The sequence below is a fragment of the Caretta caretta genome, chromosome 9 (assembly GCF_965140235.1).
Source record: "Caretta caretta isolate rCarCar2 chromosome 9, rCarCar1.hap1, whole genome shotgun sequence".
In the NCBI taxonomy this organism is placed as follows: Eukaryota; Metazoa; Chordata; order Testudines; family Cheloniidae; genus Caretta; species Caretta caretta.
Genome location: NC_134214.1, coordinates 37,512,277 through 37,534,339, shown reverse-complemented (window position 1 = coordinate 37,534,339; position 22,063 = coordinate 37,512,277). Strand labels below are relative to the sequence as shown.

Sequence of the window (22,063 nt, the reverse complement as noted above, 5' to 3'; positions counted from 1 at the left end):
TCACATCCTGTATCTGATTATTTATAAGGAGCCACAGCACCAACTGCTACATAATTCCTTCTTATTGTTGCTGGTGGTGTAAGCAAGTACTCACTATTGTCTGTTGCTACTCCTGTAGGTCCCTTTTCTTGGGAGGGGTGGGGTGGGTAGTAAAATCTTTTTATTTTCCAGTTCATGTTAGGGCAATTAATGCAGTTTAGATGCTTGGCCCAGATAGGTTTCAGAGTAACAGCCGTGTTAGTCTGTATTCGCAAAAAGAAAAGGAGTACTGGTGGCACCTTAGAGACTAATCAATTTATTTGAGCATGAGCTTTCATGAGCTACAGCTCACTTCATCGGATGCATACCGTGGAAACTGCAGCAGACATTATATACACACAGAGATCATGAAACAATACCTCCTCCCGCCCCATTGTCCTTCTGGTAATAGCTTATCTAAAGTGATCATCAAGTTGGGCCATTTCCAGCACAAATCCAGGTTTTCTCACCCTCCGCCCCCCACACACAAACTCACTCTCCTGCTGGTAATAGCCCATCCAAAGTGACAACTCTCTTCACAATGTGTATGATAATCAAGGTGGGCCATTTCCTGCCCAAACCCAGGTTTTCTCACCCCCCTCCAAAAACCACACACACAAACTCACTCTCCTGCTGGTAATAGCTTATCTAAAGTGATCATCAAGGTGGGCCATTTCCAGCACAAATCCAGGCTTTCCAACCCCCCCCCCCCCCCCCCCGGAGACACACACAAACTCACTCTCCTGCTGGCAATAGCTCATCCAAACTGGCCACTCTCCAAGTTTAAATCCAAGTTTAACCAGAATGTCTGCGGGGGGGAGGGGGTAGGAAAAAACAAGGTAGCCTATTTCCTCTTGTTTTTTCCTACCTATCATGTGCCAGCAATGCCCCTCTGCCATTTACATTGGTCAAACTGGACAGTCTCTACGTAAAAGAATAAATGGACACAAATCAGATGTCAAGAATTATAACATTCATAAACCAGTCGGAGAACACTTCAGTCTCTCTGGTCACGCAATCACAGACATGAAGGTCGCTATCTTAAAACAAAAAAACTTCCAATCCAGACTCCAGCGAGAAACTGCTGAATTGGAATTCATTTGGAAATTGGATACTATTAATTTAGGCTTAAATAGAGACTGGGAGTAGCTAAGTAGCCTATTTCCCCTTGTTTTTTCCTCCCCCCCCCCCCCCGACTTTCTGGTTAAACTTGGATTTAACCTTGGAGAGTGGTCAGTTTGGATGAGCTATTGCCAGCAGGAGAGTGAGTTTGTGTGTGTGTGTGTGTCCCGGGGGGAAAAAAAGGGGGGGGGGGTGAGAGAGCCTGGATTTGTGCTGGACATGGCCCACCTTGATTACCATGCACATTGTAGGGAGAGTGGTCACTTTGTGTGTGGGGGGGTGGAGGGTGAGAGAACCTGGATTTGTGCTGGAAATGGCCCAACTTGATGATCACTTTAGATAAGCTATTACCAGCAGGACAGTGGGGTGGGAGGAGGTATTGTTTCATGATCTCTGTGTGTATATAATGTCTGCTGCAGTTTCCACGGTATGCATCCGATGAAGTGAGCTGTAGCTCATGAAAGCTCATGCTCAAATAAATTGGTTAGTCTCTAAGGTGCCACAAGTACTCCTTTTCTTTTTGGCCGATAGTTACTTTTTTTTTTTTTTGGTAGCTCCACTGAGCCTTTATTGTTCTGCTATGATTTTGTGCTTGTAGGAATGATTGAAGTTTAAGCTCCAGGGCCTAGAGTGACCAGATGACAAGAACAAAATATTGGGACACATGAGGGGCTACCCCCTCCCACCCCCTCCCGGGCCGGCTCTAGGTTTTTGCTGCCCCAAGCAAAAAAAAAAAAAAAGCTGGAGTGCCGCCGAAACAAAATATCGGGACAGTACATCGGTTGGGATGCTGGACAAACAACTAATTATCGGGACAGTCCTGATTTTATCAGGACATCTGGTCACCCTACCAGGGCCTCAAGTCTTGCCCCTTATGTGAAGGTACTATATACATACAAGTACAATTGCTTGCTCTGCCTTAGAGGGGTAATATTTAGGATCTGTGCTTTTGTGTGTGGATCTCTGCTAGCCTCACATAGAGCCATAGAATGCCAACTTGAGCTTAATCTTAATGACTCCATTACTAGGCTGTACTATTCACCCTATTACTTCTGGCTGAATTTGGCTCCATCACACATACTGAAGCTCAGGAGCTCTGAAAAATGTCTAGAGCTGCAACCTGTGAAATGGATCTGCATCCTTCCTGGCTGGTTAAAAGCAAGCAAAACCACAACTGTGCCTCCTTCAAATTCCTTGAAAAATACAAGGTCTCTTAGAGAGACTTGGCAGCTTTGAACCTGAAATTGTTGAGGTTGAAAAATTGTTGAAATTGTTGGGGTTTGAAAAATCTCGCTGACTTTCAACATTGTCCAGTTCAAGCAATTGGGAAAGGGAAAGCCACTCTTTCAACCAATATATTTTGAACCTAGTCTTCAGTCCACCTTCCAAAACAGCTGACCATTTCTACCCAATGCTCTAAAAAAGGATTAAAGTACTTTTATACGGATACTGTTCCTAATTTTTGTACTGAATCTGCAGCCCACAGTAGTAAAGTTGGGCTGATTTCGCTTGCTTAGTCCCACAGAAGCAAGAGACAGAGTGCAAGATATGTAGAGGAGGAAGTCATGCTCATCAGCTATCCTCCATATGAGTATAGTTAATTACCAAGCTGTACTAGTTCAGTAAAATTTCTTGTTGTGGGACAAACTGACTCCTTTGCATGAAGAGGCAAAGGAGGCCATCACGATGAATTCATCAATTCTGAATTTACAATGTATACAGCTTCAAACAGGGTCTAGAAAATGATTTTAGTTAATTGCTTCTTGTTTCACTTAAATTAGACCATGTTTTTGTGTAGTTATATTACAGTAGTGCCTAGAGACCACAACTGAGATCGGTGCATTGTTGGGCTAAGCACTACCAAAAAAAAAAGGTAAGACAATCCCTGCCGCAAAGAGCTTACCTTATAAATAGACATGGTAAACAACAAGTACGGAGGGGTAAAAGTGTGGGCAAGCCTTGGTGTGGTGGTGCAGGTGTCAGAGTGGACTTGATTTAAATCACTAGTCAGGAAGACTCGATTTAATCATGGATTTATGCATAAAAGTGCATTCTTGTTAATTGTTATAACCTTAATACGTATTCTTTACAACTCAGGTTTCATTTTTAGAAGGTACATTTTTAAAGTAATTTATTTTGAAAACTTTTCAGATTCATTTTAGTGAATGATTCGTTTTTTCATTTACCAAAGGTAATTGAAACAGATATTTATGAAGTCATTTGGAGGTGAACTATCTCCAAATCAACAGGTTAATCATTAATATTTGGAGGATTTTTTGCCATGCTGTATTAGGAGGAGAACATCACCAGACAGACATTTTAAATTGTTCTTTTAGTTAAATAAAACGATATCATGTATTCTGGATTTTTTCTTGAACAGCAAACATAATATTTTAACAAACCAAGCATATTTAATTTTTGAATTTAAACATTTAGTTAAACATTCAAGTTTTTTAAAATCAGGTTTGTTTTTATTAAAATTGTTTTTAACTAAAATAGTTAAATGAAATATAGTTAAAAAACCCAAAAACCCAAAATCGACTGTCAGCCAAGTCAATGTGCGAAACTTAAAATACTGGCTTCTGCAGCTGAATCAGTCGTCTTCACCTTCATTTTCCTGTTTGTTCATAATCTGGAAAAGGAAAAACAAGCTTTCCTGCTTTTTTCAGGTCCCAAACGATTTCTCAATTTGGAATGAATTAGTCCAAAGGAAGAAAATATTCTTTCTACACTGGCAGAAGAAGCTACTGCGCTTAAGTGAGATGATCACTTCAACAGTCTCTGAATCCAAGTGCTTAAGTGACTTCCACCAGTTCACTGGTGTGACTTTCTTTAAAACATCATCAGCAAACATCTATTTTTTGAACGGTTCACCCTTAGCTCTGAAGGTTATGATACTTGACGTTATGGATGGATGATTGTTGGATGGTCATGTCATAGCCAACTCCTCTTCTTCAGCAGTTAAAGTTTGACCCTGGTACCAAGCATTGAGAAGAGTTGCAAGAAAATGAGCTGGAGATAGTGTTTGTCCAATTTGTTTTTTTTAATGCTTGTAACTTAACTCTGTCATTGCATATTTCTCTTTTTAAGATCTCACTCCATTCCTTCCAAATTTCAACAGCGTCGGCAATAAAACTGCTATTTCCCTGTATTTTGTTCAAGGCTACAGAAATACACTTCAGGGTACTCAGCACGTATTTAACATTTCTCTTAAGCCCAATGTTGAGAACTTTGGCTGTGACAGTGCCATCTATTTTTTTCACGAACTGTCATCAGATTAGGCCAGTTCTTGATATAGTGCTCAAAATCGTCCACTACTGAGTTCCATTGCACATCTTGTGGGAGAGTTAGCTTGGTTCCTCCCACTTTTTTCAGAGCAGCTGCTGCAAAGTGGTTGTCATGAAAGTATTTTGCAATTTCAACAACATTAGCCTTTATTTCTGGAACACTGAAGTCTTTGGCTAGGAGGTGCATCAAATGAGCACTGCAGTCATATGTTATTAGTTTGGGACTCTCTTCTAAATAATTTCTTCTCATCTTAGATACATTTGCAGCGTTGTCTGTGACCAAGCTGCGTACCAGACATTTGAATTTTTTCTCAGTTTCTTGTAGCTTTTACTGCTACTTGTAAGTATTCTGTTGTGTGTGCATTTCCTGATGTATCAATTGTTTCTGTAAGAAAGACATTCCCTTCTGTTGTCACACAAGCACATACAACAGGATCATTGTGGACATTGCTCCACCCATCAAGACTCAGGTTAACAGTTTCACCCTCTAGACCTTTTGCACACTGCTCAATTTCTCTTTCATACACTTTATCCAGCAACTTGCCGGCGACATCTGCTCTGTTGGGTGGACTGTATCCTGGTCTTAATGACTGAACCATGTTAATGAAGTGTGGGTTCTCAATCCTAGGGAAAGGAGAGTTTGTTGCATAAACAAGCTGAGCAGTTTTTCATCAATTACCTCTTTTTGTAATCTGCTGGTTCTTATCACAAACTTATCTATGGTGGTTTTCTGGGTGATGGAGATTTTTTTTTCCTTTTTGCTACAGGTGATACTATGTGACATAAATGATGTGACTGAAACACTATCATTGGCAGATAACTCTGAAACTATAGAAAATGGTGGTGATCTTGAAGGTGGATAGTCTTCAGAATCCTGTATGTTGAGGATTGATTCTCCTAAACAAAATAAGTCAATGTAGTTGTTTAATTATTATTACCATAATGCTCATTTAGTATTATTCATTGACACTCAGTACTACTTTAAAGGTGAAATTGTAAAAGGAAGATCTACCTATTTCAGCTATTTATGTATATCACAACTGCATCTAAAATGATAGTACCATAGAGTAACAACTATATTTTTTGCTCAAACGTGAGAATTCAAGAATAGTCTAGAAGGAAGACAGGCAGTCCTTAAGAAAGAAGTATGAAATAAAAAAGTTTACCAACCTGAAGATTCTACATGTTCAGACATGTTCCTTTCATCATCTTCAACGCAGCTCCCTCCTGAGAGGGAACACTTCTCATGATGTTGTTTCATTTGGGCAACCAGCCTTACATTTCTTTGTTGTACTGTTTGCATTTTGCACGCATACCTGTCTTACCCACAGGTAGAGGAACTTCATTAAAATAATCCCCAACTGGGTCTCTATTATGGCCTGCTGTCATTATAGGTTTTCCCTTCTAGTGAAAGAATTGTATGGTAGATCTCAAATCAATGAAGGCTACACTCAGAAAGACCTCACGATTTCTGGAATATGCTGCTCAAACAATTTCACTTTTGTTTCTACTGCCTGTCCCTCCCTTCTCACATTTATCTCCAGGCTTCTCCTTGTCCAGATCTATTCTGCCCCCAACAATCTTCTGTTCATTGAACTTTTTGAAACTTTGCACTTTTAGAGAGGGGTAAGGGATTGACTCTGTGTACACAAATTTACAGAGTGACAATAGGGTTATTTCTCACCTCTATTATTTATTTATTTTAAAAACATTTTTGTTGTTAACAAGCATGTTATCTCTGGAGACTGAAATCCACAGTTTGAGAACTGCAAAACTAAGCATCTCTGATAGTGCTCAGTCTAGAAGATACCGAGTCCCATTGGGTAGATAGAAAGATTAACCTAAATAATCTATACAGAAGCCCCTAGAACCCCATAAAATTGGGGTCCCTAATCCATGAACTATTGGAACTCATTTGGAAAACTTTTCTTAAACATTACATGAATATATTCTCATGCTATAGAATTAGAATTTATAATCCTTATTCCATGATGAGACCTCTTTGAGCTATAATGCATCTTTCTTTAAAATGCTTTTTGAGGAAAAAAACAATCTATCAAAAAATGCAATTTTAAATTAAAAAAAAAAAATCTCTTTATTTTATTTGAAAAATCATTGATTTTTATCCTCCCTGGCAGGTGTGCACCACTTTAATTTCCCCTGATTGGCATCAATATGTTCAGTTTAATAGCCTGAGCAAGAAGAAGTCAATACACATTAACAAAATATCATATTCCCTTTTTAATAAGGCTTCAGGACAGGAGGCATTACAGTAGACAGTTCATAAGGTTCCCACCTCAGGATCCAAACTTAAATCTATAACACCAAGTTTCTGAGGCCTGGTCTGTACTACAGTATTTGGTCAGTGTACGGTAAGCTGCCTTACATTGACCTAATTATGTCAGTGTATGCACTACAGCCTTGCTCCTGCCAATGTAAGTGCCCTACTACACTGACATAAAACTCCACCTCCACAAGAGGCATGGGGCTTATGCCTGTGTAGTTAGGGCAATGCAGCGTAGACACTGCATTACTTACATCTGTTGGCTATCATTCTTATCAAGCTGGAGTCGTGAAATTGACCAAAAAGCCGACTCTCAGCTTTGCTGCTCCACTCCAAGCTGGGCTGCCACCCAGGCTCCTGGCTCAGGCTCCCTCCTCCCGGTTGGGCTGCCACCTGGGCTGTCAGTTCCCTGCTCCCCACCGGGACTAGGCAACTGACTAGGCTCTGGGTGCGGATCTCCCTGCCAGGAGCCCGGCTGCTCCCCTGACTCTTGGCTCCCTGCTCCCCACTGGGAGCACAGCTGTGCTTGGGTGGGAGCTCCGTTTCCGGAGTCCAGTTGGCTGCCCCATTCCCAGTGGGGAGCCAAGGTGTGTGTGGGGAGGTAAGTCAGGCTCCTGGTGGGGAGCTGCATGCAGAGCTGAAAGTCCTGGCTCTCAGCACCCCACACTGCCCCTCTTAAATTGATGGGAGTGCTCCTGGTGAGGATGCGCAACACTGACAGAAAAAGGGTAGTGTGGACATGAACCACTATAGTAAGTTGACCTAACATAGGACCACTTAAATGTATAGTGTAGACGTACCCTGAGGGTATGTCTATACAGGGATAAAAAACCCATGACTGGTCCTCCGAGAATTGTGGGTCCCAGAGCTCAGGCTCCAGCCTGAGCCCAAATGGTCTACGCAGCAATTTTGAGCCCCGCAGCCCGAGTCCCATGAACCCAAGTCAGCTGACCTAGGACAGCCGCAGCTGTGCTGTGGGTTATTTATCCCTGTGTAGACATACTCTGAGTCTGATTAGGCTCATCTAGAGCCAAAGAGAGAGAAACCACTGCAGCTTGCATGGCCTTTCCTTCCCTCTTCCTGTTTATGTAACCCAGCCCTAGGTTGGGGCAGAGCCTCCTTGATTACACCCCAGGCTCTGCTTAGCTGTAGGCTCCACCCTGTCCCTTAAAGGAGTAGTGCATATCTTCACAAGGGGAAATAGATGGGGAGCAGCCAAGTGACTTGCTCAAGATTACACAACAGGTTAGCGTCCGAGCTGGATATAGAACCCATTTCTCTTGACTCCTGGATCAGTGCCCTATCCTTTAGATCACACTGCCTCTCTTGCTATTCTAAGGGAGATAATACTTGGAAAATTGGGTTGGGGTATGTGTGTTGCAGAGGGAAGTTTTGTTTTGAAGGCAGTGATATCTTGTGTTCTGGAAGTGAGTTCCATGTTTGTGGGCCAGCTACCTTGAAAGTTCTGTCTTCAACCATTACTGGTTTTACTCTTGTGAGTTAATGTTTCATTGGTCTAGTAAGCATAACTGCTGAAAACAACCTCAATTTCCATGAACATGAATGTTTGTTGAAGGTTGGGGTCTTATGGAAGACTTTTAAGAGCAGAGCTGGAACACAATATGTGCTGTTCAACAATTAGTCTGATATAATTTCAGATTCCTGCTAAGTAGGTGGATGCTCTCTTTGGTATCAGCTAGAGTCTTTTTAAGTTCAGTGATTTAAACACAACATACCTAAGGATGCAGTAGTCAAGTTGAGGTAACAAACAGCTGGGTGGGAATGGTTTTGTCATCATGCAAAAATGTTTGAAATGTCAAAATTTTCCTGTTCTGCATTGGGATGAAGGTTTCACTTTTTGACATTTTTGTTATGAAAAACCAAAGAGAGGCTCCCCCACCCCCTTTCCCTTCTATGGAATAACAGCCTAATAGTGATTAGGGCACTCAAGTGGGATGTGGGAAACCCAGGCTCAAGTCCTTGCTCTGACTGATTCAGAGGGACTTGAATCAGGGTTTCCCATATACAACGTAAGTGCCTTAACCACTGGGCTGTTGGCTATTCTGGAGGCCCAGGGGTGGAGTTGCAGGGGTCTTGTTTTGACCAGAAATTCAATCCTGGACCTGAGAGAACTTATTTACTGAAGTTTTTCAAAACTGATCAGTTTCTGTGAAAAGTTTTGGTTTTGGTGACTATGCATTTTTGACAAAAATTTCACAACCAGCTTTCATTATAGATCACCATGGTCATATCAGAGTGTGACAGGATGGAGCAGTGTCCTAGCGAGGAGTAAAAGACCTTTTTTTTTGTTTTTTGTTTGTTTTTTTTTTTGCATCCATAGCTATTAGTGTATCCAACAATACTGAGGACTCTAAGAGGGCTATGAACAGACTTGAAGTAGACACTTTATTTATAACCTTACATATCGGTCCTGAATGAAGTTAGATTGGGGTTTTCTTTCTTATGAAAGCCTTTTATAAAAGTTAAACAATATTAAATGTTGCACATACTATCTAATCTAGTTAACATTCTAGCTTAATAGATTCATAGATTTTAAGTCTAGATGGGGCCATTATGATCTAATCCAGTGGTTCCCAAACTAGGGGCACTGCTTGTTCAGGGAAAGCCCCTGGCAGGCCAGGCCAGTTTGTTTACCTCGGCCTGTGCCGCTTCCCTCAGTCCCAATTGGCCGAGAATGGCGAACCGCAGCCACTAGGAGCTGTGAGCAACCAAACCTGTGGACGCGACAGGTAAACAAACCAGCCCTGCCCGCCAGGGGCTTTCCCTGAACAAGTGGTGCCCCTAGTTTGGGAACCACTGATCTAATCTATTTGTCTTAATGCAGGCCAAAGAACCATGCTCGATAATGTTTGCATCTGGCCCATAACTTCTGTTTGAACAATAGCATATCTTTTAAAGAGATTTCCAGTCTTGATTTAAAGATGTAAAGGGACAGAGTATTCACAACATCAGTGGTTAATTATTCTCACTGTGTACCTTAAAATGTGTGCCTTATTTCTAATCTGAATTTGTCTACTTCAGTTTCCAAACACTGGATCTCGTTGTGCTTTTTTAAATGTTAACTGTATCTCATAAAATAAATAGGAAGTGTTAACACAACCAAAGTAATGCTTCTTTAAGAACTTTATATTTTGTTTCCTGACGCTAATGTTTTGCTCTTAATGTTGCATTAATGGGCACTGTTGTAAGGTGAATATTTTTACTTTATAGAAAAACTGGGTTCCTTCATTCTTCTAGAAACCACACCTTCCTGTTATCTTGTTAGTGAACAACGTTGCATTCCATTTATATTTTAAAAATAGTTTGCGATTTCTCATTCTTTCTTTATCCCACCACCAGCAGGTATAGACAATAAGCATTATCCTCTTTGATTGACCCTTTCCAGACCTGCGTGTGTAGCCATTAGTCCTAAGGTGATCTGCAAAGGGGGAGTGGGGACAAATTGTGTGTTTGTGGTTTTTTTTTTTTTTTTTTTTTTTGCTTTTTCATGAAGTATAAGGTCTAAAACTATTTTAAAAGGTTTGTTCCTGTTTGTTTGTTTTTTCCCTTCGATCGTCTGTAGAATTCTAGAGGAGACAAGAGAATGATTTTAACATTACCATGTAAACTGCCTTTCTGTAAAGGAGCTCACCAGACTAGAATCTGAGCTGCTGCTCCTTTTTGCACTGTTTCAGAATAAAGAATGAGCAAAGTCGCTAGGGCAGAGGTGGGAAAACTACAGCCCGCGGGACCGTCCTGCCCGGTCCTTGAGCTCCTGGCCCCTCCCCCGCAGCCATGCCGGCAGTGTGGCTTACGCCCACCAACCTCCCAGGCTTTCCAATAAGTCTGTCCTACCGCTCTGAGCGGCATGGTAAGGGGGTGGGGTATAGGGGGAGGGGAGGTTGGATAAGGGGCAGGAAGTCCTGGGAGGCAGTCGGGGACAGGGAGCGGTTGAATGGGGCGGAGGTTCGGGGAGGGGAGAGGAGGCGGTCAGGAGACAGGGAGCAGGGGGCATTGGATGCGGGGCAGGGCTGGGGACAAGGATCGAGGGGGTTGGATGGGTTGGGGGGTTTGAAGGGGGTAGTCGGGGAGCGGGAAGTAGGAAGGGGCAGATAGGGGGTGGGGGCCAGGCTGTTTGGGGAGGCACAGCCTTCCCTACCCGGTCCTCCATACCGTTTTGCAACCCTGATGTGGCCCTCAGGCCAAAAAGTTTGCCCACCCCTGCGCTAGGACTTAGGGTATTGGGCAATTGAAACCGGTTATTGTGACAGTCTTGAGGGGACCTTCCAGAGAGTCCAGCTTGAGAACTGGGGCCTTTTGGGACAGCCTAGTGGAAATGCTAACACTGCCAGTGCTGAGAACAGGGTTGAGAACATGACTGTAGATCTAAAATTATGCTAGAGAAGTCCCCAGCCTTGCCTTAGGAGCTCTTGCGAAGTTCCTAATTAATAGTTTAGTATGTGGAGTTTGAGATGTGGTGTTTACATGTATTCTGCTTCTGGTGTGCCTGTGCCCCATGTGCTGGAGATTGGCTCTGATTGTAGGGGGTTGTAAGTAACAATTCTGATTCCATAGTTAAGGCTGTTAGAAAAAAATCTGGCCTAAGCCCTACTTGTAACACTTTACTATTCACACAGTGTATTAAGGTTGTTATAAAAAAAACATATTTTGGCATGGAAATTCAAATGCTTTGCATCATTCCACAGATGCATTTTTTTTAAGCTTGAAGCAAATCAGCTAAGTAACTTCAGAGGTATAAAGTTCTGAAAAATTACCAAATTTTCTATTTTCGGGGGGGCAGGAAGGTCATTTTTGGTGCATTGTGATACAGCTACTTTATATGTTCTTAGTGCTAAATGAGAGCTCATGTAGAGGATAGATTTGAAAAATATTTTTTCAAAAATAAGTTACTCAGAAGTTAATTGTGATTTGGTTGGTTACACATCAGCATTTTAAACAGCATCTGTCAACCTGTGGAGGACTGGTATTGGTTACTGTAGAGGTTAGTCGTCATAAATGCAGTGTAATACAGAGATTGATGGAAATTGAAGAAAACAGACTTTGTGAGCAGATTGTAATCTGTAGCACTCGATAACACAGATTATCACAAGTGTACAAGAATATTGCATTTTCATATGTCTGGGGAAGACTCAGCTTCCCAGTTTTTCTAGGGTTTTGACTCCACAAATTATTTCTGTTTACCTTCTAGGAGAAAAACTACCTGAATACTTTTTCTCTAGTTCTTGTGGAGGGGTGAAAAGTGTCCTCTTGGCTACCCGACTCAATGGGAAGGAAGAATTTTTTAATTCCACCCAGCCAGACCACTAGGTGAGTTGAGGAGTGCCTTGTGGCAATCTTCCATGTTTCTCATGAGAGAACTCCCAGCTCACACCTTCAATTCCTTCAGATGAGATTTTCAACAAAATGGGATGATAGTGCTATGGATGTCCTAATGGTTGTGAAATTCCTTCTCAGTGGGTCATTCATCCTGTCATTGTTTATCCCATATGCACCCTGGTGAGGCTGTTCTCTGCAAAGCTTATGGAAAATATCCTTGATGTCTTATCTGAAGCACATTAAAGCACTTTATCCGTCCAGCTTGGTTTCTTTGCAGTCGCTACTGCTCATTCTTATAGGGTTCTTAAGTAACGTATGATTAAGGCTACGTTTTGGTCACGGGTATTTTTAGTAAAAGTCATGGACAGGTCACGGGCTGTAAACAAAAATTCACGGGCCCATGACCTGTCCATGACTTTTACTAAAAATACCTGCCCTGACTAAAACTTGTGCAGGGGGCCGTGCAGTGATGAGCTGCCAGAAGCTGAAGAACTGGTTCCTTCAGTTGCTCTGAGCCTTCGGCAGCATTTGAGTGGCACGACCTTCAGTTGCTCCGGGTCTTCGGCAGCACTGAAGGACCTGCCGTGGAAGGCTCGGAGTGCCACCGGATGAGTAAATATTCACAGGGGATCCTCGCCAGCCAAGAGCTCAGGCAGGATGGATAGGACGGTCCCGCAAGCCGCATGTGACCCTCGGGCCAGAGTTTGCCCACCCCTTTAACAGCCGGTTCTAAACCGGCTTCTAAATTTAACAACCGGTTTGCGTGAACCATTGAGAACCGGCTCCAGCTCATCACTGGGGCCGTGGGTGCCCTGCGGGGGTAACCAGGGGTGCTGGGGAGGTGGCCTGGGACCACCACTGGTACTGGGGGAGAGGAGGGCTGGGCTGTGGTGTGTGGCCTAGGACCCTGCTGGTGCTGGGGGAAAGGGGGTTGGTGGGACTGTCAGGGGCTTCCTACCCGGCTCTTGTGTCCCTGCAGCTCCTAGGTGGCGGAGGCAGGGGCCAGGGCAGGGGCTCCACTGCTCCCGCCACAAGTGCTGGCTGCCGCAGCTCCCATTGGCCGGGAACCGCAGCCAATGGGAGCTGTGGAGGCGGGGTCCGTGGGTGTGAGCAGTGCGTGGTGCGGAGCCCCGCTCCGCCGCCTAGGAGCTGCTTGGGAGCCAGGGAGCCCACCCACCCCGAGGTAAGCACCCCCTTACACTCCCCAACTCCCTGCCCCTATCCCTGAGCCCCCACCCACACAACCAAACTGCTGGTGCAGGGGCTGCCCAAGCCGGGCAGCAGCTGAGCCAGCACTAGCCATTACGAAAGTCACAGACTCGCAGGCTTACGTATGATTAAACCTGCCAAAACAAAAATTTGAAAATTAGTAGTTGTTTTTAAAATCTGCACAATGAAAATACCTGAAACTTCTACTTCTTGCTGTGTTTAAAAAATGTTACAAGGTGGATGGCAAGATCTACAGATCTCCTAAACTCACTGGCACAGTTGGGAGTGCAAGTTTTTGAAGTGGTTCAGTGGGCTATTTTTAAAAATACATAATTCAAAGAAGACAGTAATTAAATAGTTTTTATTCTTAAAAATGAGTCATAATTTGTCTAAAATAAGTGGAAACTTTCTTTAAATGCATTTAAAGAAAGTTTGTAACATTTAAATATGTGCACTGAAAAAAGAAACCCCCTCAAAGCTGCACCCAAGATTTTAATAATGCTGTGTACTCATCCTTTCAGATCCTTCAGGACTAATATACATTGCTGAATTTATTTCAATCTTCTAGTCTTTGCTTTTCAAGACTTAAGTAGATGTTCTGCTGATGTATTTTAAATCAATTTCTGTATTGACCCATTCACTTCTCCCACATGTTTGTTGTTCCCATCTCACTATCACTTTCAAATCTCCCTGAAGGACTGCTTCCTTTATCCTGGGGCTTCTAGAAAAAATGGGAGAGAAACTTTGAAGAACTGATCAAATAATAAGTTGTATAACAGAAAAGTTCTTTAAATAATTGTCGTTTCCCCCCGTCTTTTCATGCGAAAGCTTAGTCTGCCACCCAGTGGAAGTACTTGGAAGGAGACTCTTAGATGATGATGATAATAATAATAAAATCTCCATAATTCTTACCTTCATAGTTTTCAGAGAGAATGTATTCATTCTTTAGCTATCTTTCCCTCTTCAGTGTGGCTCAAAGCCTCAGGGTTCCCCCCCCAGAACTCTTTCCTATAACTTTTTTTTGGGTCGGGAGGTGTCTTCTAGTTTTAATTTGCTTCCATATGTTTCATTAATCACAATGATTTGTAATCTCCTAATACTTTACACATCCATATTCTGATATTATATCAAAAAGTACTTTCCTGCCACCTCACTTTATTTATACAGTAGAGAGCCTTTATGCATTGTATTATTTGTGTTACAATTTCAGTACCACAATGTACCTTGACCTTCTGTATGTCAAGGACATTGGGAGTTAGAATTCTGAGACATTACCAGAAAAAAAGAAAAGAGAAACAACATACAATGTAACCAACAATTTCTCAAATAGTGAGATTCCCTCTGATTCAAAATGGTGTTTCATGTTGACCATGAATCTGTTTTTCAGGATTTAAATTTGTATATCAATATTGAGATGCTAAATTGAATATGCAATTTTATCCCGAGTAATAGAACATGTGCCCCATGCCTTCAAGGTATAGATCATTAAACATGATAGAATTGTGTGACTCTCATGAGTCTGTTACCCTGTTGAATTTTGTTTTACTTTTTTGTACTTTTCAGAGTTGCCTGTAAATACTGTATTCTCTTTTGTTCAAAGTATTTTAATAATTTTTTATAGGAAGTGTGGGGGCATGAATTAGTAAGACTTGATAAATCCACTTACCTAATAACAGTGAAAAATACATTTTCCCTGTTTAGGAGGTAGTATGGCCTACTTGATAAAGCATTGGCGTAGGACTTGGGACACCTGGGTGCTGTTCCTCGCTTTGCCATTGGCCTGCTGGGTGACCTTGGGCAGGTCACATCCCCTGTCTGTAAAATGGGGGTAATGGTACTGACTTCCTTGTAAAACACTTTGAAATCTACTGTTGAAAATCTCTATATAAGAGCTAGATATTAGGGAGCTTGTTTACCAATTTCTGCAAAATTGAACTTTTTATTTAATGATCGCCAGTTTCTAGCCTTTTTAGTTTGGAGGAAACCCTTCCAAATGTAGCATTGCAGTATTGTCTAAACTGCAACCAGGGTATAATTTGCAGATCATGTATACTTATCTATGGTATCTTTAATCTAGCTAGCTCGGTAAAGAAAAGCACTGAGGACGTGGTCACATGGGTTTCAATGTGATCTAGCAATGTAAGTATGTATCTACAGGGCTGCCTCCTATGTTGCCATGTCCTTACTGCTATTTTGAGCAAGCTAGCTAGATTAAAGCTAGTGCGGATATGTCCACATGAACTACATATAACATCCCAGGTTGCAGTGTAGATGTAGCCTTAGTTGGCTGACAGAATCTTTGCCTACCTTAGGATATTTACCTGTTGCAGTCAGTGGGTGTCAGTAACAGGTGCCGGTTTAACTATCATTTCTGAAATGTTGCTGAAAACCGTTTGATCTGATTTCACTCACTTATCAAGTGGAAGTGTAACACTGTTTAAGTGCATGGTCTAAGTAGCTGGACTCTGCACTGGGGAGTTACTGTAGTGGGATGGGGACATTTTGTGGTTGTTGTTTTAGCCTTCCAGGTAAAGTAACCTCCAACACTTTTGCTCCTTGTGTGTGTGCGAGAGAGGAATAAGACTTGTCTACCTGGGGAAGCTTTTGCAAAAGAAACTAGGGTGTGAATTTAAAACTCCAGTTATTCCACACTCATTAGATCACATTAAACTCAAACATCTAAACTCAAAGGTCATGCGTACACTACAAAATTAAATTACTGCTGCTTCTGCGTGTCTACACTTTGCTCCTTGTGTTGGCAGTGCTCGTCCTCGCCAGGAGCGCTTGTATCAATTGTACTGTCAGTGTGGGGCATTGTGGGATGGCACCGGAAAGCCAGTAACAGTAGATGTAAGCCGTGCAATACCTACGCTGACAGTACTATGTCAACCTAACTACGTCAACCGTGGCTCTGCGCTGCTCTTGGAGGAGGAGTTATTAAGTTGGCATAGCGGGACAGTTATGTTGGTGGGAGCAAAATTTAAGTATAGACACTTCCATAGTTAGGTTGACGTAAGTTGCCTTGCGTCGACCTAACTGTAGTGTGGACCAGACCTTACACTGCACTGAGTGCTGTTGTGTGGTTTAGTTTAATCCCACTACCCAACAGGGTGGATTGATATAAATCAAAGTGATTTAAATCACCAAGCAGGAAACTTTACTTTAAATCATCAAATTGAATTATGTTTTGAATTTCTTCTTTTAACATAAGAGCGACCATACTGGGTCAGACCAAAGGTCCATCTAGCCCAGTATCCTGTCTTCTGACAGTGGCCAATGCCAGGTGCCCCAGAAGGAATGAACAGGTAACCATCAAGTGATCCATTCCCTGTCGCTCATTCCCGGCTTCTGGCAAACAGAGGCTAGGGACACCATCCCTGCCCATCCTGGCTTATAGCCATTGATGAACCTATCCTCCATGAATTTATCTAGTTCTTTTTTGAACCTTGTTATGGTCTTGGCCTTCACAACATCCTTTGGCAAAGAGTTCCACAGATTGTCTGTGCATTGTGTGAAGAAATACTTTTGTTTGTTTTAAACCTGCTGCCTATTAATTTCATTTGGTGACCCCTGGTTCTTGTGTTGTGAGAAGGATTAAAAAGCACTTCCTTATTTACTTTTTCTACACCAGTCATGATTTATAGACCTCAATCATATCCCCCCCCTTAGTTGTTTCTTTTCCAAGCTGAAAAGTGCCAGTGTTATTAATCTCTCCTCATATGGAAGCCATTCTATACCCCTAATCCTTTTTGTTGCCCTTTTCTGAACCCTTTCCAATTCCAATATATATCTTTTTTTGAGATGGGGCAACCACATCTGCATGCATTATTCAAGATGTGGGCATACCATGGATTTATATGGAGGCAATATTATATTTTCTGTCTTATTATCTATCCCTTTTTTAATGATTCCCAACAGTCTGTTTGCTTTTTTGGCTGCCGCTGCACATTGAGTGGATGTTTTCAGAGAACTATCTACAATGACTTCAAGATCTCTTTCTTGAGTGTAACAACTAATTTAGACCCCATTATTTTATATGTATAATTGGGATTATGTCTTCCAGTGCACATTACTTTGCATTTATCAACATTAAATTTCATCTGCATATTGTTGCCCAGTCACCCAGTTTTGAGAGATCCTTTTGTAGCTCTTCGCAGTCTGCCTGGGACTTAACTATGTTGAGTAGTTTTGTATCATCTGCAAATTTTGCCACCTCACTGTTTACACCTTTTTCCAGATCATTTATGAATATGTTGAATAGGACTGGTCTCAGTACAGACCCTTGGGGGACACCACTATTTATCTCTCTCCATTCTGAAAACTGACCATTTATACCTGCCTTTTGTTTCCTATCTTTTAACCAGTTACCAATCCATGAGAGGATCTTCCCTCTTATCCCATGACAGCTTACTTTGCTTAAGGACCTTTGGTGAGGGATCTTGTCAAAGGCTTTCTGAAAATCTAAGTATACTATATCCACTGGATCCTCCTTGTCCATGTGCTTGTTGAGCCCCTCAAAGAATTCTAGTAGATTGGTGAGGCATGATTTCCCTTTACAAAAACCATGTCGACTCTTCTCCAACAAATTATTATGTTCACCTATACGTCTGACAATATTGTCCTTTACTATAGTTTCAACCCGTTTGCCTGGTACTGAAGTCAGGCTTACCGGCCTCTGATTGCTGGGATCACCTCTGAAGCCCTTTTTAAAAATTTGCGTCACATTAGCCATCCTCCAGTCATTTGGTACAGAAGCTGATTTAAATGATAGGTTACAGACTACAGTTAGTAGTTCTGCAATTTCACATTTGAGTTCCTTCAGAACTCTTGGGTGAATACCATCTGGTCCTGGTGACTTATTACTGTTTAATTTATCAATTTATTCCAAAACCACCTCTGACACCTCAATCTGCGACAGTTCCTCAGATCTGTCATCTAAAAATAATGGCTCAGATTTGGGAATTTCCCTCGCATCCTCTGCCGTGAAGATCATTGCAAAGAATTCTTTTAGTTTCTCCGCAATGGCCTTATCATCCTTGAGTGCTCCTTTAGCATCTTGATCGTCCGGTGGCCCCACTGGTTGTTTAGCAGGCTTCCTGCTTCTGATGTACTTAAAAATTTTTTTGCTATTACTTTTTGAGTCTTTGGCTAGTTCAGGGATCAGCAACCTTTGGCACGCGGCCTGTCATGGAAATCCGCTGGTGGGCCGGGACGGTTTGTTTACCTGTGGCGTCCGCAGGTTCGGTCGATTGCAGCTCCCACTGGTCGTGGTTCGCTTTTCCAGGCCAATGGGGGCTGCGGGAAGTGGCGGCCATTAAATTTAATTATACTATGGTCCCTATTACCAAGTGGTCCAGCTATATTCACTTCTTGGACCAGATCCTGTGCTCCACTTAAGACTAAGTCAAGAATTGCCTCTCCTCTTGTTGGTTCCAGGACCAGCTACTCCAAGAAGCAGTCATTTAAGGTGTCAAGAAACTTTATCTTTGCATCCCATCCTGAGATGACATGTACACCAGTCAGTATGGGGATAGTTGAAATCCCCCATTATTATTGAGTTTTTTATTTTAATAGCCTCTCTAATCTCTCTGTGCATTTCACAGTCACTATCACCATCCTGGTCAGATGGTTGGTAATATATCCCTACTGCTATATTCTTATTATTAGAGCATGAAATTACTATCCATAGAGATTCTACATACAGTTTGGTTCATTTAAGATTTTTACTTCATTTGATTATATGTGAAAGAAAGCATAGATAGTGCCACTCCCCCACCAGCATGACCTGTTCTGTCTGTCCAATATATTTTGTTCCTGGTATTACTGTGTCCCATTGATTATCCTCATTCCATCAAGTTTCCGCGATGCCTATTATATCAATATCCTCATTTACTACGAGGCACTCTAGTTCACCCATCTTATTATTTAGACTTCTAGCATTGGTATATAAGCACTTTAAAAACTTGTTACTTTTTAGCTGTCTGCCATTATATGATGTAATCAAATGGGACTCTCTTTCATTTGACTGTTTTTCTGATCAGATTTTACCTGTATTTTATCATTTTCCATCCTCTCTTCCTTACTAGGACATAGAGAATCTCCATTAATAGATCCTCCTCTTAAGGATACTTCTGTCCGAACCACATGCTCTTCCGCACCTGTCGGCTTCCTCCCAGCCCTTAGTTTAAAAACTGCTCTACGACCTTTTTAATTTAAAGTGCCAGCAATTTGGTTTCCTTTTTAGCTATTTTCCTGAAGAAAGATTGATTCTTGTTTATTGGTAACCATTAAAACATGTTGATTTACAACTAAATGTAGCCTTTACATGAAATTTGTTTCTTTTTGATAACCAGGAGAATACACTGTGTCTGCATTTATTTAAGCAGTTATATAGCTTAATTTGGATTTATTTAGATTCTTAACTTCTGCATTTTTTATTATGTTAGAAAATGGTGAATGATGCATTTCTTGTTTACTAGATTAATTTTTTTGCTTATTGTTTTCATGAAACTCTATCTGGATGGAAATTCAAATTCAATTAAGAATGCAAAAAACAAGCTTTTTTTTTTTTTTTTTTTTTTTTTTTTAAATTAACTAAATGTGTTGGATGCATAAAAAAAATAACTTATAAAAAGTTTACCAGAACATTTTTTTTCTTTTAAAACTAACTGATCTAATAAAAGTAGTATGATTTGTAGTAGTGAATTGAGATCATTGCTTCTGGTCACTATATCCTTCAAGGATTTAGAACTAGTACTGTACATCATATTGTCTCTCACTAGTGGAAGAGGAAAACAAGTGCTCCTGCTTTTTCTGCTCCCAGTTGGTTTCTTAAATTTCAGTGAACCAGTCATTGAACTGAACTAGTTGAATAAACCGAAATGAAGAAAAGTATATTCTCTCTGCACCTGGAGAACGCGTTACTACTGTCAAAAGCTGATTTAGTGTAATGTCGACAGACCCTGGTTGTCGGCAAGCAGGATTGAACTTGGGACCTCTGGAGCTTAGTGGATGAGCTAAAAGCCAACTGGCTGTTAGCTCAGGCTATAGAACAGACTCATTAATTGCTCGCTCTCTAAGTAGTTTCGGTGCCACTAGATGGGATAGAACACCACACCCAGAAGGTGTGTGGGTTACATACTTCCCCTAGCTGAGGAAGTGCACCCAAGCTTCAGAGACTTCCCAGTTGAAATCCCAGACGAGCCCCCACTTGTAATGCCGACAGACCCTGGTCATCAGCGGGCAGGATTGAACAGGGAACCTCTGGAACAGACTCATTTTATCTCTCTCTTTCTCTCTAAGTGGTCTCCATGCAACTAGATAAGACCGAACACCACACCCAGGTGTGTGGGTCACATTAGCACTTTAGCAAGCTCTGGTTCAAGGTGCTTAGCCAGTGACATCTACCAGTTCAGTGGTTTGACTTTTTTTAAAACTTTGGCAGCAAATATGTACTACTTAACGTATTAATTTAGATGATTTTAATAAGTTTAGGCCTTAACATAGATTGTCAATTTTAAATTTAATTTTAAATAGATTTATTTAAAAACAAACAAGCCTGTGTTTAATTTAAATTTTAAAAATCCTTTAAACAAAAAATCTGTTTTTATCCACCTTGCTTCCAGAGTGGAGTAAGCTAAACGTGGACACTCTTAGTGCAGCATAAGAGTATTTACAAGGGGAGCTATTCTCCAATAGCTTTTCAGGTCTTTCCCCCCCCCCCCCATATGGATGGTAGATTTATATACCCACATTTTCTGCTCCACCGCAACATGAAGGTTTACTCCATGGAGCTGGGCTGTGCAGTGCACAGAGGATAATGATTCCCATGCATGGGCTGTCCAAATCCGTCTCTGTTTCCTGTACTGTACAGTTGAACTTCACTGAGACTGTACAAGGGACCTGTGCTACCCTAAAGGAAGGAGCTGTATTTGCCTGTAAGAAATGTGAATTGCTTCCATTTATTTCATTGGTGTGCTAACTGAAATCTTTGTGTCTCTGGGGTCCTGCCTATACTGGAGGAGTTTTTTGCAGTGTAGATGGGTTCAAAGTGCAATTGCTCTAAGAAAAAATACCAGTATTGTAGTAATGGTATAGCTGGGTTCATGTATTTCTTACAAACATTTCTTTGGAGAAAGAAGTGCTTAAAGCACTGCTACTACCAGTCCTGACACACTGCTGGTAATTATAGTATGAGTACAGTTGGAACAGGCTTTTGCTAGAGGTATAGGCTCTTTGCCTCATCTCTGCACAGGCAGCTATAAAACGTAGTGGCAGATCAACAGCATTTGATTACAAAGGTTAAGAGTCTGCTTTCTGCTGTCAGTGTTTGGGAAGTAAAGCTGTTGCGGTACTGTAACTAGAGGGGGAAGCAGTGATTCATTTCGCAGTCATAGGGTAAGAGGTAACTGAAGGGAGGAGCAGACAGGAGAAAAAAGAAGCTGACCCAACAGAAAGAGGAGGGGCACAAGTAGGGGAAGTGGTCAAGCAGGAAATGCACAGGGAGATGAAAACCAAAAGACCACTCCAGCATGGAGGAAAGAGATGCAGAATAAAAATTGAAGCAAGCTGCTTACTCTTAAGGTTGTTGGCTGGCTTAATTCATCCTATTAATTAGTCAAAAAATTCAGAAATAAAACTTGCACCTTGCCCTAAAATGTTGCAGCATCTGTCAAATGTTGAAAGGCCTTTTGACACAATTTGGTGGTCTTCCTTGTTTTCGAGCAAGTTAACTCCTTGCTTATCCTACATGGCTTTCCCTCTACTTATATAGCCCCTACCATTGTAATATCTGAATATCTTACAA

The 22,063-nt window shown here is 41.6% G+C and overlaps 1 protein-coding gene across 2 annotated transcripts in view; it reads left to right on the top strand.

Annotated features, from left to right (window-relative positions):
• Nucleotides 1-22,063, top strand: part of ACSL3 (acyl-CoA synthetase long chain family member 3) — a 109,996-nt gene that overhangs the window by 5,635 nt on the left and 82,298 nt on the right. For both annotated transcript variants that reach the window (XM_048863339.2, XM_048863338.2), the window contains exon 2: nt 11,921-12,039. The gene's annotated coding sequence lies outside the window, so the exon portion shown is untranslated. The remainder of the gene's footprint in view (nt 1-11,920; nt 12,040-22,063) is intronic.